The sequence below is a fragment of the Prionailurus viverrinus genome, chromosome A1 (genome assembly GCF_022837055.1).
Source record: "Prionailurus viverrinus isolate Anna chromosome A1, UM_Priviv_1.0, whole genome shotgun sequence".
In the NCBI taxonomy this organism is placed as follows: Eukaryota; Metazoa; Chordata; class Mammalia; order Carnivora; family Felidae; genus Prionailurus; species Prionailurus viverrinus.
In genome coordinates, this window is record NC_062561.1 from 213,873,088 (window position 1) to 213,884,881 (window position 11,794).

The 11,794-nt window shown below is 38.9% G+C and overlaps 1 pseudogene; it reads right to left on the reverse strand.

Moving 5' to 3' along the window:
* Positions 1-10,996: 10,996 nt before the first annotated feature.
* LOC125168516 (60S ribosomal protein L36a-like) lies at positions 10,997-11,309 on the reverse strand (annotated as a pseudogene).
* Positions 11,310-11,794: the final 485 nt, after the last annotated feature.

Consider the following 11,794-nt stretch of genomic DNA (forward strand, 5'->3'; position numbering starts at 1 on the left):
CCCTTTACCTGTTGAGACCCTGTCAGATCTCAATCATTTACTTAGAGGAACTATTTCTTGACCACCCTTAACTGGATGGAGCAAGTCTCTATGTTACATTTGCTGGTAGTTTCATGTAGCTCTCAGTAGCACCTATCAGTTCAATTTCACAATTAAAAAATTATTTTTATTGTCTCCTAGATTGAAAACTTCAGGAAGCACAACTTGTGTATTTTTTTGCTAGCATCTAGCAGATGTAAGCCTGGCACACAGTTTATCAATAAATGTTAAGGGCATTAATAAGTGTTGAGACAAACCTTATTTGAAAAATTACCTCTTAATTTGTATTGTGAAAGAAAGAGGCCAAACTCCCTAAACTAACTAGCTCTAGGAGGTTTATAATAAGAATAGATTGTTGGTAGTACTTGGTGGGTATTCTCCTTAAGAAGGTCCAGGAGTGGGGTGCCTGGGTGGCTCAGTTGGTTAAGCATCTGACTTGGGCTGAGGCCATGATCTCATGGTTTGTGAGTTGGAGCCCCACATCAAGCTCTGTGATGGCAGCTCAGACCCTGGAGCTTGCTTCAGATTCTGTGTCTCTCTCTCTGCCCCTCCCCCACTCATGCCCTTTCTCTCAAAAGTGAATAAAAGGTTAAAAAAAAAAAAAGTTAAAAAAAAAAGAAGTTCCAGGAGTTATATAGAACTTTAATAGGTTTAAGCAGACCAATCTGATTTATTTTTAAATTAGAATGAGAATTAACAAGATTTTACTTTCCAGTCTAAAACAATTTAGGTATGCTCATTATATATATTTGTCTGAATTGTATCCTAATTTTAAGTAAGGGTAACAAGGACCAGAAGATTGGGAGATTACTGAATTTGCTAGAGGTAGAATAGTATAGACGAACAATTGCAAATTCCTCTTACTGCTGTGCAACTTGGCCTCTAGCAGCTTCTTTTAATCCCCTATTCTCATTCAACCTCAGAACAGTCCTGGTGAAAGGATGGTAAAAAGGAAAGAGCAGAAGGCTTTTCTGAAAGATTGAATGGCTACAGGAATGTAGGAGAAGCTGTAAAAATTAGCTCCCAGTGTGGGAACCTCTCAGGGAGATAGCCCAATGGCACAGTGCCCTCTGGTGTTAGGAAGAGATTTTCCCCCCATCATATGTGCATTTAGGGGCTAAGCAAAGATAATGGGAGCTTCCAACAATCCCAGATTTAGAGCACAACATGTTGTTTTTCAACTTTTATCTATTTACTAAGAAGAAAACTGTTGATTGACATCCAGTGTTGTAATCTACGCCCTCTAACCTGGGTACTTTTTAGGACAGTGACTCTCAACAGCTCTACCTTGAGAAGTGAAACAAAATTATTTATGAATTGTAACAAATAGTGCTACAAATAACAGAAGATTGCACATAATCAACTTTTTAAAAATATGAATTAAAGAAGATTCAAAGTTATCTAATAATTTTTTATTCATCCATGTAAAAACATTTTTTAGAAAGGAAGTACAAAGAGTGTGCAACAATGGAAGATATGCCTGGCAAGTTCTGCTTTGGTGATAGTATATCTCAGAAAAACACTCAGCTGGGATGTGGCCAGGTAAGTATAAATATGATCACATGAAGAACGGGGAGAGGTGCTCTTTTTGTTGCAAGAAATAGTCACTTGGTGATTTTGACAAATGGGGAATTTATTCTAAAACTACATGAAGTAGAAAAGGTACAGGAATCTCCTCTATGTAGCCAGGCCACAAGGGTTGCAGGGAAAACTGAACAATTGGGCCTCATGTGAGACTGCAGGGACTGTAGTTTGATGGTTAATCAAAATCCAAGGTCCTCTCTAGTAACAAGAAGTTGTGACTTTGAGCTCTAGTACTCCACTATTAGCATGAATGTGTTAATCTTGTCTCTTGCTCCTCCTCCTTTTACCAGCTGACCAATTTACTTTATATATCATGGTTCAAATTCCCAAGGAGGAGAATCAGAGAGGCTGTCTAATTACCAAGCCACATAATCATAAGTTACAGGCCAGCTTATGGGTTGATTGGTTGTTCCTTAAAGTCAGGTGCTTCCCGTAGTCTACTCAGCAGTGGCTGAGGGACTAGTCATATGGTACAGCCATCATGGTGCAGGGACCAGATACTTTCTTCAGTATGGAGTGTAGGCACCTTTAGAAGGGGATGCTGAGCATGACAGGTGCTATGAGTAATATCTCTAAGGCAAAATGTGTTTGTGATTCATTTGGCAATATCTTCACTATAAATAAATTTTGGTGCTATTTCACTTAAGAAGTTTTTGTGGGAGTTATTTTGTGAGGAGAGGAGGCAGGGATGCTGAACTTCTAACAGTATGTAACAGAAATCGTTGTTTCATGAATGCACTTTGGAAAATGTGACACTACACTTATAAAGTGTTCATTATTACAGTAAAAATTACCCATCAATCACACTTGGAGTGACAGTGCTTTCCAAATAAATCTTGGCTTATGTTTTAGTGTAAGATCTTTAGAGCTATCAGATATGTGGTCCCTACTGATGTGGATTTTTTTCCTTTTAATTTCCTTACAATTAATCTAAAAAATATGATTAAAATTGTGAATTCCATTAGAAATGACACCAATGGTCATGCACATTCGTACCATACAAAATACATCTGTATAGATAATAGCACAGAAGATAATGCTGATGCAATTTTAGAAGATGATGTTCATTCTGGGCACAGGTATAATAACTGTCAACTTGAAACTCACCCACTAATTCTTGGAGTACTTTGCACCAATGTTTCTGGTTTCCCTTTCAAATATATCCAAATGTTCTTAGGGCACTTCCAATGACACTGTCAATCTTTGGTAGATAGTTCCAAAATAGCCTAACTATACCTTGAAGAGGGTACTCTCTATGGTATTTGAATCCTAGTTTCTTATAAGTGAGTTATTCTAGTTTGTTTAGAGACTTTGCTTTCCATCCTCTGTTAGATTTGATTTCAGTGGATCTCAGTTATTGTTCTAATCTAATAACATTGAACCCCTCCCCCCCGCTTTCTCCTACCTTTTAAAAAATTTTTTTTAATTTCTTTTATGTTTATTTATTTTTGAGACAGAGAGAAACAGATCATGAGTGGGGGAGGGGGCAGAGAGAGAGGGAGACACAGAATCCGAAGCAGGCTCCAGGCTCTGAGCTGCCAGCACAGAGCCCGACGTGGGGCTCAAACCCATGAACCGTGAGTTCATGACCTGAGCTGAAGTTGGACGCCTAACCAACTGAGCCACCCAGGCGCCCCTAAAAAATTTTTTTTAATGTTCATTCATTATTGAGAGACAGAGAGAGAGCATGAGCATGGGAGGGGCAGAGAGAGGAGGAGACACAGAATACAAATCAGGCTCCAGGCTCCAAGCTGTCAGCACAGAGCCCGATGCAGAGCTCAAACTCACAAACCACGAGATCATGAGCTGAGTCGTAGTCAGACGCTTAACCGACTGAGCCACTCAGGTGCCTCTCTCCTGCCTTTTTGGAGAATATCTTTCTGTACTACATTTTGAAGTTACTCCATTTTATATGTATTTATTCTTTTCTTAAAGATATAATTTTTCCTCTCTTTCCTCTGATATAATAATTTTTAAGGGAACCTGGGCTTCCTCCAGCATAATCAGGCTTTCTTCTTTTATTTTGCTTTCAGTTGTCCAGTGCTCATTTTTAATAAGTAAAACAAGCATATTTTCCAAGCTACCCTAGTTTCTCCTGGATCTCCTAAGATACCTGCTTCCTGAGACTGAGAATTCATATACATATCTTTTTAAAAATTTAATTACTTTCTTTACCTTTGGATTTGCAATACTTTAATTGAATGTTTTCTCTACTTCAGTCCTGCAGAAGATCATATTCTCTCTATAATAAAGGCCTGTGTTCTTTTTTTGTTGTTGTCAATAACACCTACCAATTTTTTTTTAATTTTCTTAACTCTCAAGAACCTACTTAAAGCCATGTGACTTATCAAACTTCTGAACAAACCAGAAAAGTAAAAATAAGTTTCCTCAGGTTTCCCCCTTTGCCTTTAAATATAGTTCCAAAACCATGCAAGTAGGCATGGAATTTGGTGCAGTTGATCTAGCTCTGGATACCTAGATATAGTACTAAAACTAGAACTAGTAACTACCACACAGCACTACTCCATAGCCCATGCGTATCTTAGCTGCCTTTGTACTTCATCATTCTGCACATTGGCTGAAAAACACTGTGAAAGAACAAATATTGGTTTTTTTTTGTTTTTTGTTTTTTGTTTTTTGTTTTTACAATACCTAACAGAATACCCCAGTCTAGTGTTTAGTGCAAGGAAAAACTGACACAGACATTCTTGGAGGCCCATACAACCTGCTTATAAGGATAGGTGCCTGGCTTGCTCCAGTGAAATGCCAATTACAATGACTGCAAAAAATCAGCTTCTGGTTACAATATAAACAACTGCAAAACTATTCAGGAATTTTCAGTTGTTAAGCATAGCCATGGTTAAAAATTAAATTATATTAAGTGCAGTGTGGTATCCTGAATTGGATTCTGGTACAGGAAAAAACAATTAGTGAAAAAGACTGATGAAATTCAAATAAAGTCTGGAATTTATTTTGTATATTGCACTAGTGTCAATATCTTAGCTTTCATAAATGTACCACAGGCACGTAGGATGATAATATTAGAGGGAGCTGGGTGAAGGGCATATGGGAACTCTGTACTGTCTTTGCAACTCTTATGTGATTATAAAGTTATTTCAAAATAAAAAGTTTAGAAATTTTATTTTAAAATAATTTTACATTTTGGCTACATACACACATATGTTTATAATTTATAGTTATTATATAAACTTACAATTAAATATATTTTAAAAGATAACATATTAAAAACTTACCACTTCCTAATTATTTTACTACATTAAATATTGTCTATGTTCTTGAGCTCATTTTTGTCTATTTTATCAGTGTGGTAAAATACTATATATACTGCATATCTGTTCCTAACTCAGCATTCAGACATTAGTAGCTTGAAATTAGCCATAGTGGGAATATTTATACCTCAGAACTGGCAAATCCTACAAATCAGGGCTTATTGTTTTCCCAGGGAGCTGGTTGTTAAACATTTACCAGTATACCATTGGGTATATGCCCTAAATTTTTGCCAGTATATAGGGCCTTTAACTCCATGCCCAGAATTCATAAGTTGAAGGACAAAGGAGAGATGTTTCTCATTGTTAGCCCTTAATAACTCATCTGAAGAATTTTTGCTTCTCATTCTTATACCTGTGGGCTGGATCATTTTGAAGGTCCTAGTCCCTAAGAGGGTACAGTCATGATTCAGATGAGTTGGTTGGGACTGCCTCCTGGCCTTTGGGGGCTCCATAGGCTGCTGTACCTACAGGAAGAATTAAAGATTGCTGTTCAGGTCAGAATGACTGATCCTGATTAGTAGAGGGCAAATAGGTTTCTGCTACATAAAGGAGGATTTTGTCAGGAATCCAGAATATTGACGAGCCATTTTATAGTACTTCCTTACCTAATGTTTTACTCACTGGAAAACTCAATAAAGGCAAGGAAGGAAAGTTTGGGTCATCTACTTTTACCTAGTGGTAAAGAATCCTGTCCAGCCAAATTTCAACAAAGGCTAAGTTAACTTGAATAGATGCTATAAAAAGGAAGCTATGCTGGATTGGCTACATAATTTGTAGAACCCAGGGCAAAATAAAAATGTGGGGCCCCTTGCTCAAATATTATCAAGAACTTCAGTATATCAATAGGAGAGTATTAACTAATTCAGAGAGCCCTTCTGAATTCAGGGCTCCATTTGGCCACACAGGAAATATACCTATGAAGCTGGTTCTGGTGCTATGATTACCAACTTAGCTTTTATGATCAGGAAGAAGTATGGATTGTAGCAATTATGTTTTACATCACTTCTTTCTTTTTTCCCTCTTCACTTGACTTTTCCTTCTTTCACATATGAAGAATACCAGGGGTAGCTAACATTTAGGTATTGTGAGGGAATATTATTGAACCAACATTGCTCCATGATGCCATACAGTCTAAGGGGATTTCATATGTCTTTTGTGTTAGGGACATAAACTTTTCATATGGGGGAGAGACTAGAGAAGCTGTTGAAGGGGAAAAGGTTTGTCCTGTATCCATAGACATATGGGTCATTAGTTTCTTGTTGCCTCCAATTTATGGGACCCTCAACAGGAGATGGGAGGGCAGAGAACAAAACCATGGTATTTATTCCACCAGCACTTCCATGAGAGGAGGTTGACTTGGCCAGCTGATGTTTTACTGCTAAAGGTCACTGCTCATGTCAGGGCACTTCTTTCTACACAACTCTTTGCTTGTAGGTTCCAGTACAGCTGGCTTTTTTCACCCTTCCTGGCCTAGGAGTGGTTACAGATTTCCCACTATTACTGGCCCCAGGTTCTCTACACCTCGACTATCCTTTTATAACCTGCTGTAAATAAATACTTTAAATTACTCTAATTCAAGTTTGCCATCTGTTCTCTGGTGGGACGCTGTGTGATGTATGTGTTTTTCATCTATAAAATAAGGATAAGAATAACACATGATTCTGGAACTTGTTGGGATAGTTAAATGAAAGTAGATGTATGAAAAGTACTTTGCAAACTCTAAAAGGCTCTACAAGTGAATTATGTTTGGGGAAATGAATGTTCTAGCTAATTACCCTCTCAGACTTATTCTAGGTTCATTAGGAACTATACTGATATATCCCTCTGAATTAATCTTCACTTTTGTCCTATCTCTTCTCTGCTGGGAACCTTACAATGGTCTTTCATTGCCTGGAGCAATGGTCATCTTTATCCTAGCATTAAAACATCTTCACAGCTTGGATCCTAATCGCTTTCCAGTTTATGTTTCTTCTCTGCCCTTTAACTTTCAGTGAAATAGAGGTAGCCCAGGAAAACTGACATATTGTTTTTCTGTGTCCTGGCCTATGCTCACTTGGTCATGTACTTACCATTAAAGATCCATCTAACCATTGCCATCTCTCAAAGCCTAGCATAAGACTTTAGCAAACTCATAGTTACCGTGTATTTCTAGAGCACATATTGGGTACACAGTTCTCTTGAAATCGAGCAAATATTGAAGACCTTAATATGCCTCATGGCAGTTGAGAGGCACGTTTTCAGTATCTCACCTCACCCTTTTTCTAAGCAGGCCTATAGGACCAGTGTGCGTCCCATTACTCATAAGGTGTCAGAAGCCACTTTCTTTCCAGAGAGTTTTCTCCCTCCAAGATAGATAGAGATGGGATTCTTCTCACCAGTCAGGGGCCCTCTATCTGCTGGATAGTCATTTACATATCAAGGGTGTTAACAAAAATCCAACTGAGTAAATTTGAAGATTTAATAGGTTTTATTAAGCTATTCATGAATCTGGCATCATCCCTTCTAGCAAGTAGAGGGGAGCTTCCAGAGGAGTAGAACAAAATGGAAAAGGTTTTATGGGAAGAATGGTGGGACAAGAAGTCATTAGCAAAAAGAAATGTTTCAACCAAGGTTACTTTCCCTGAGAGCAGGGGTGGGAGTCTGTGGGGTGGGGGGCCTGGGGGTCTTATCATCAGATTACCTCATCATCCTTTGGGGGATGGAAGGGGCCTGCCTGGCAGATGACCTCATTGGGGCTGACCAGAAAATTCCTGATTGTTCTGTTAAAACTACATTTCTGAAGGAGGTTGAAACTGCAATTAGATTAAGTATTAAGCCCTGGTTTGGGGATTTGGTGTAGCATAAGTGACTCCATCTTGGGCCTGTGTTTTTCTTTTTAACGGGTTCCAGTCTAGATGTCTTTCACTTAAATATATGTGTTCAAGGTAGAAATCTCATCTTAATAACAGCAACTACTTTTGAGCAACTCATTTAATCCTCTTAATTATTCTGCATAGTACTTCATCATGGAGGAAACAGATTTAGGAGAGTTAAGTGGTTTGTTCATTATTCAGTTAATAAAATCAGGGCTAGGAATGGACCACAGGTCTATTTGTCTCTGAAATTTGTGTTTCTTCCTCTCACAAACTCCATTACCCCAACATTAAGTTATTTCCTGGCAACAATAGATGATCATATGAAAGCGTATGAAGGCACTTCTGTTTCATTTTGATCTTAGTGTTTGTATCTTTTATCATTTTTAGTTTTTATTTTAATATTTAAGAATATTGTCTCCATATTATTTATAAAGCTAACTGAAGACAGAAATGTTGTTTTATGTCACTGTATTAGTCGTCGCACCTTTACCAAGGGTTGAATACATAGCATGTGTTTACCATATATTTATTGGTTAATTGTTCCAGAAAGGTTTTCAAGGACAAATAGGTTATGTTACCTGTTTTCTTTATATATATATATATATATATATATATATATATATATATATAATATATATATATATATATGGACTTAGATCACAAATGTAATTTTTCTTTGCTGAATGACAATCTTGCAAGTGAAGAGTAATCTCAGCACATGGAAAACAACAAAACAAAACTGAAAGATGTTTAAAATTGTGTGTCTATAAGGGCCCACATAGAAATGGGGTAGTGGTAAAAGAAAGTCCTGGACAGAAAGGCAGAATTTAGAGATAATGGCCAATATATAAAGAGTTCAGACTTTTTACCAGGAGCAATGAAGAACAGTAAGAAGGAATGGGCCTATCAGATTTGTTTTAGGATTGTCACTCTGTCCTATAGAGAGTGGATTGTAGTGGTATGGAGTGGAGGCAGAAGGAAGTGGTCTTCCTTATTTGGGATCTAGCTTTACTTCCTTACCTTCTCCACACCTCCCTGTACTAGCCAGGATACCTAATCCTGTTAATTAATGGGAAATTGGGTTTCCACTCTACAGTGGGTATGGGGAAGATTATGTTTAGGACCCAGAGAATCACTAGAGTACCTCATAATACTGCCATGACAAATAGTCCTGTTCAGTGTAAAACTGTGGCAGTCCAATAAAGACAAGGTCAGCAAAGGCTTATATACCATGGAAATAAATTATTTGGATATCCCTACCAATTAAAGAATCCAGCTGAGATGCTATCAGAGGGTAAAGGGACTTTGAAGTAAGTGGGGGAAGAAGACAGCCATGATTACCAGCTTTAGGCTGGTGAGCAGCTATAGAAGTAGGGATTGTAGCAGCTGTGCTAGATATTATTTAACTTTCTTTTTCTCGTTGTTTCCACCCTTCCTTATAATATGAAGAATAATGATGCTGGCTAACATTTAGTTTTCAGGTGAGAACGTGAATGAATGGGTATCAATCAGAATAAAATGGTTGCTATGTACTGGTGACACAAAGTTTTCATTTGAATTAAGGACAAGAATGCATTCCTCAAGATCTACTTCCTACTCTTCCCCTGGGTCTGACTTGGAGACTGACTATTATAGACTGAATGTTTGTGTCTCCCCAACAATTCATATGTGGCAATCCTAACCACCAATATGATGGTATTAGGAAGTGAGACCTTTGGGTGGTGATTATGTCTTGAGAGTGGAGGCCTCGTGAGTGGAATTGTTGTCCTCATAGAAAGGATTGCAAAGAACTCTCTCACCCCTTCCGCCATGACACAGCATGCAGACAGCCATCTATGAACCAGGAAATGGCTCTTACCAGACATCACATCTGCTGGTGCCTTGATCTTGGATTTCCCAGCCTCCGGAACCGTGAGAAGTTAATTTCTATGTTTATATGCCACCCAGTCCATGGCATTTTATGGGGGCAATATGAGCAAATTAGACAATACCCTTATAAAATAGACTGTAGAGAGCTCTCTTACCCCTTCCACCATGTGAGAATAAAGCATGAAGACAGCCATCTATGAACCAGGAAGCAGCTCTCACTACACATCTAATCTTCTGGTGCCTTGATCTTGGACTTCTCAGCCTCCAACTATGAGAAATAAATTTCTGTTGTTTATAAGCCGCCTACCTACTCTATGGTATTCTGTTATAGCAGCCTGAATGGATTCAGACACTGACTTTCATCAAATGATCCTCTTGCTTTCTCAGTGCCCATTGGATTTTGTCGATGAGAAGCACCAGAAGGTGATCAGTAGGAGCGAGGGGGCTGGGGCACTTGGGTGGCTCAGTCACTTAAGCATCCAGCTTTGGTTCAGGTCATGATCTTACCCTTCATGGGCTCAAGCCCTGCATTGGGCTCTGTGCTGACAGCTCAGAGCCTGGAGCCTGCTTCAGATTCTTGTGTCTCCCTCTCTTTCTACCCCTCTTTCACTCATGCTCTGTCTCCTTCAAAAATAAATAAACATTTTTAAAAATTTTAAAAAAGAAGAAGCAAAGGGAGTGAAACGAATATATTTATTTCTCAGTTGCTTTCTTTTAGGGTCTTCATGGCCTGGCTGCATCCCTTGATTGAATGTCATAGCCCTCATTAGGCTGTCCTTCCTAAGCAGCTCTCTGAATCCAGTGGTTAGAGAAATGCTCCCTCCAAATACCCCTTCAGGAGTAAAGGTGGTATTATTAGTACGAAGTAGTGCACTATCTCCTGACCTTTCCCTATATCATGCTCATATCTTTGGAAATAGTCCTTTCATTAAAGTTTCTTCAAAATTACCCAGTTTGTGAATTCCAGCTGTTCTTGCCAGGATCCCAGTAATACATGAAGCTTGGAGTTAAGCTGACTTAAGTTAAGCCAGGTTTTTTTTTTTTTTGTTTTTGTTTTTTAATTTTTTTTTTCAACGTTTATTTATTTTTGGGACAGAGAGAGACAGAGCATGAACGGGGGAGGGGCAGAGAGAGAGGGAGACACAGAATCGGAAACTGGCTCCAGGCTCTGAGGCATCAGCCCAGAGCCTGACGCGGGGCTTGAACTCCCAGACCGCGAGATCGTGACCTGGCTGAAGTCGGACGCTTAACCGACTGCGCCACCCAGGCGCCCCAAGCCAGGTTTTATTTTATTTTATTTTTTTGAAATGAACATAACCTCAATATTTTATTGTCTTCATAATGTAACAAATATGAAGCTTAGAACTGTATCACTTGGCCCGTTCTCTTCTTATCTCCTTCCAGCTCAAAATGCTTGCATCTCTTAATAGCCAGCATTCTCTTAGATCTGTAGTTGGGCTCAACACATTCAAGCCTCAGCATAATCTTCTTTGTAGTTTTAGCCTTTTTCTGGAAAGTAGGCTTAGTTTGCCCTCCCTAGCCACTCTGCTTCCTGTCATAACGCCTCTTTCCCTCGGCATAAAGAAAATCTTTGCCTTTCTCGTACTGTGTCACTTTGGTGCTTGCCACACTTCTTGCAGAAAGTCCAGTGGGTTTGAGCAACATTCACCATGGCTGCGAGAAGGCTATCTGCACAGAAAGAAAGAGCAAGTTAAGCTAGGTTTTAAACAGTAGTTACCACAGTGCCCTCTTGGGGTAGGAGGGTGGGTTCAATGCCTGGTGTCTGACACCCAGGGCTTAGAGACACTGGTCTAGAGACACAGCTCAGGCATTGATTCTTTACTTTTTAACTCATAGTTTTCTGCTTAATTTTGTCAGAGAAGAACCAATTGAGTTCTTCTAGAAACTAAAGCTCAAGTTTGATGCACACAAGAAATCATAGGCTCCTTGCCTCCTAGGAATTTGAATTTGAATAGCTTTTTGGAAGTTCTGGACCTCCTCTCCAAAGCACACGCTTTCCTCTAAAGTGAGTTGTAAATTTGTAAATGTGTGTAATTTGTCTTTGGTGTTTCTCCCTTCTCATTTCTTTGTGGGGTACCTCTGACATTCCCTGAAGGTACTCAGGAACCTCACATTCTTCTACGCACTTTTCTCCAT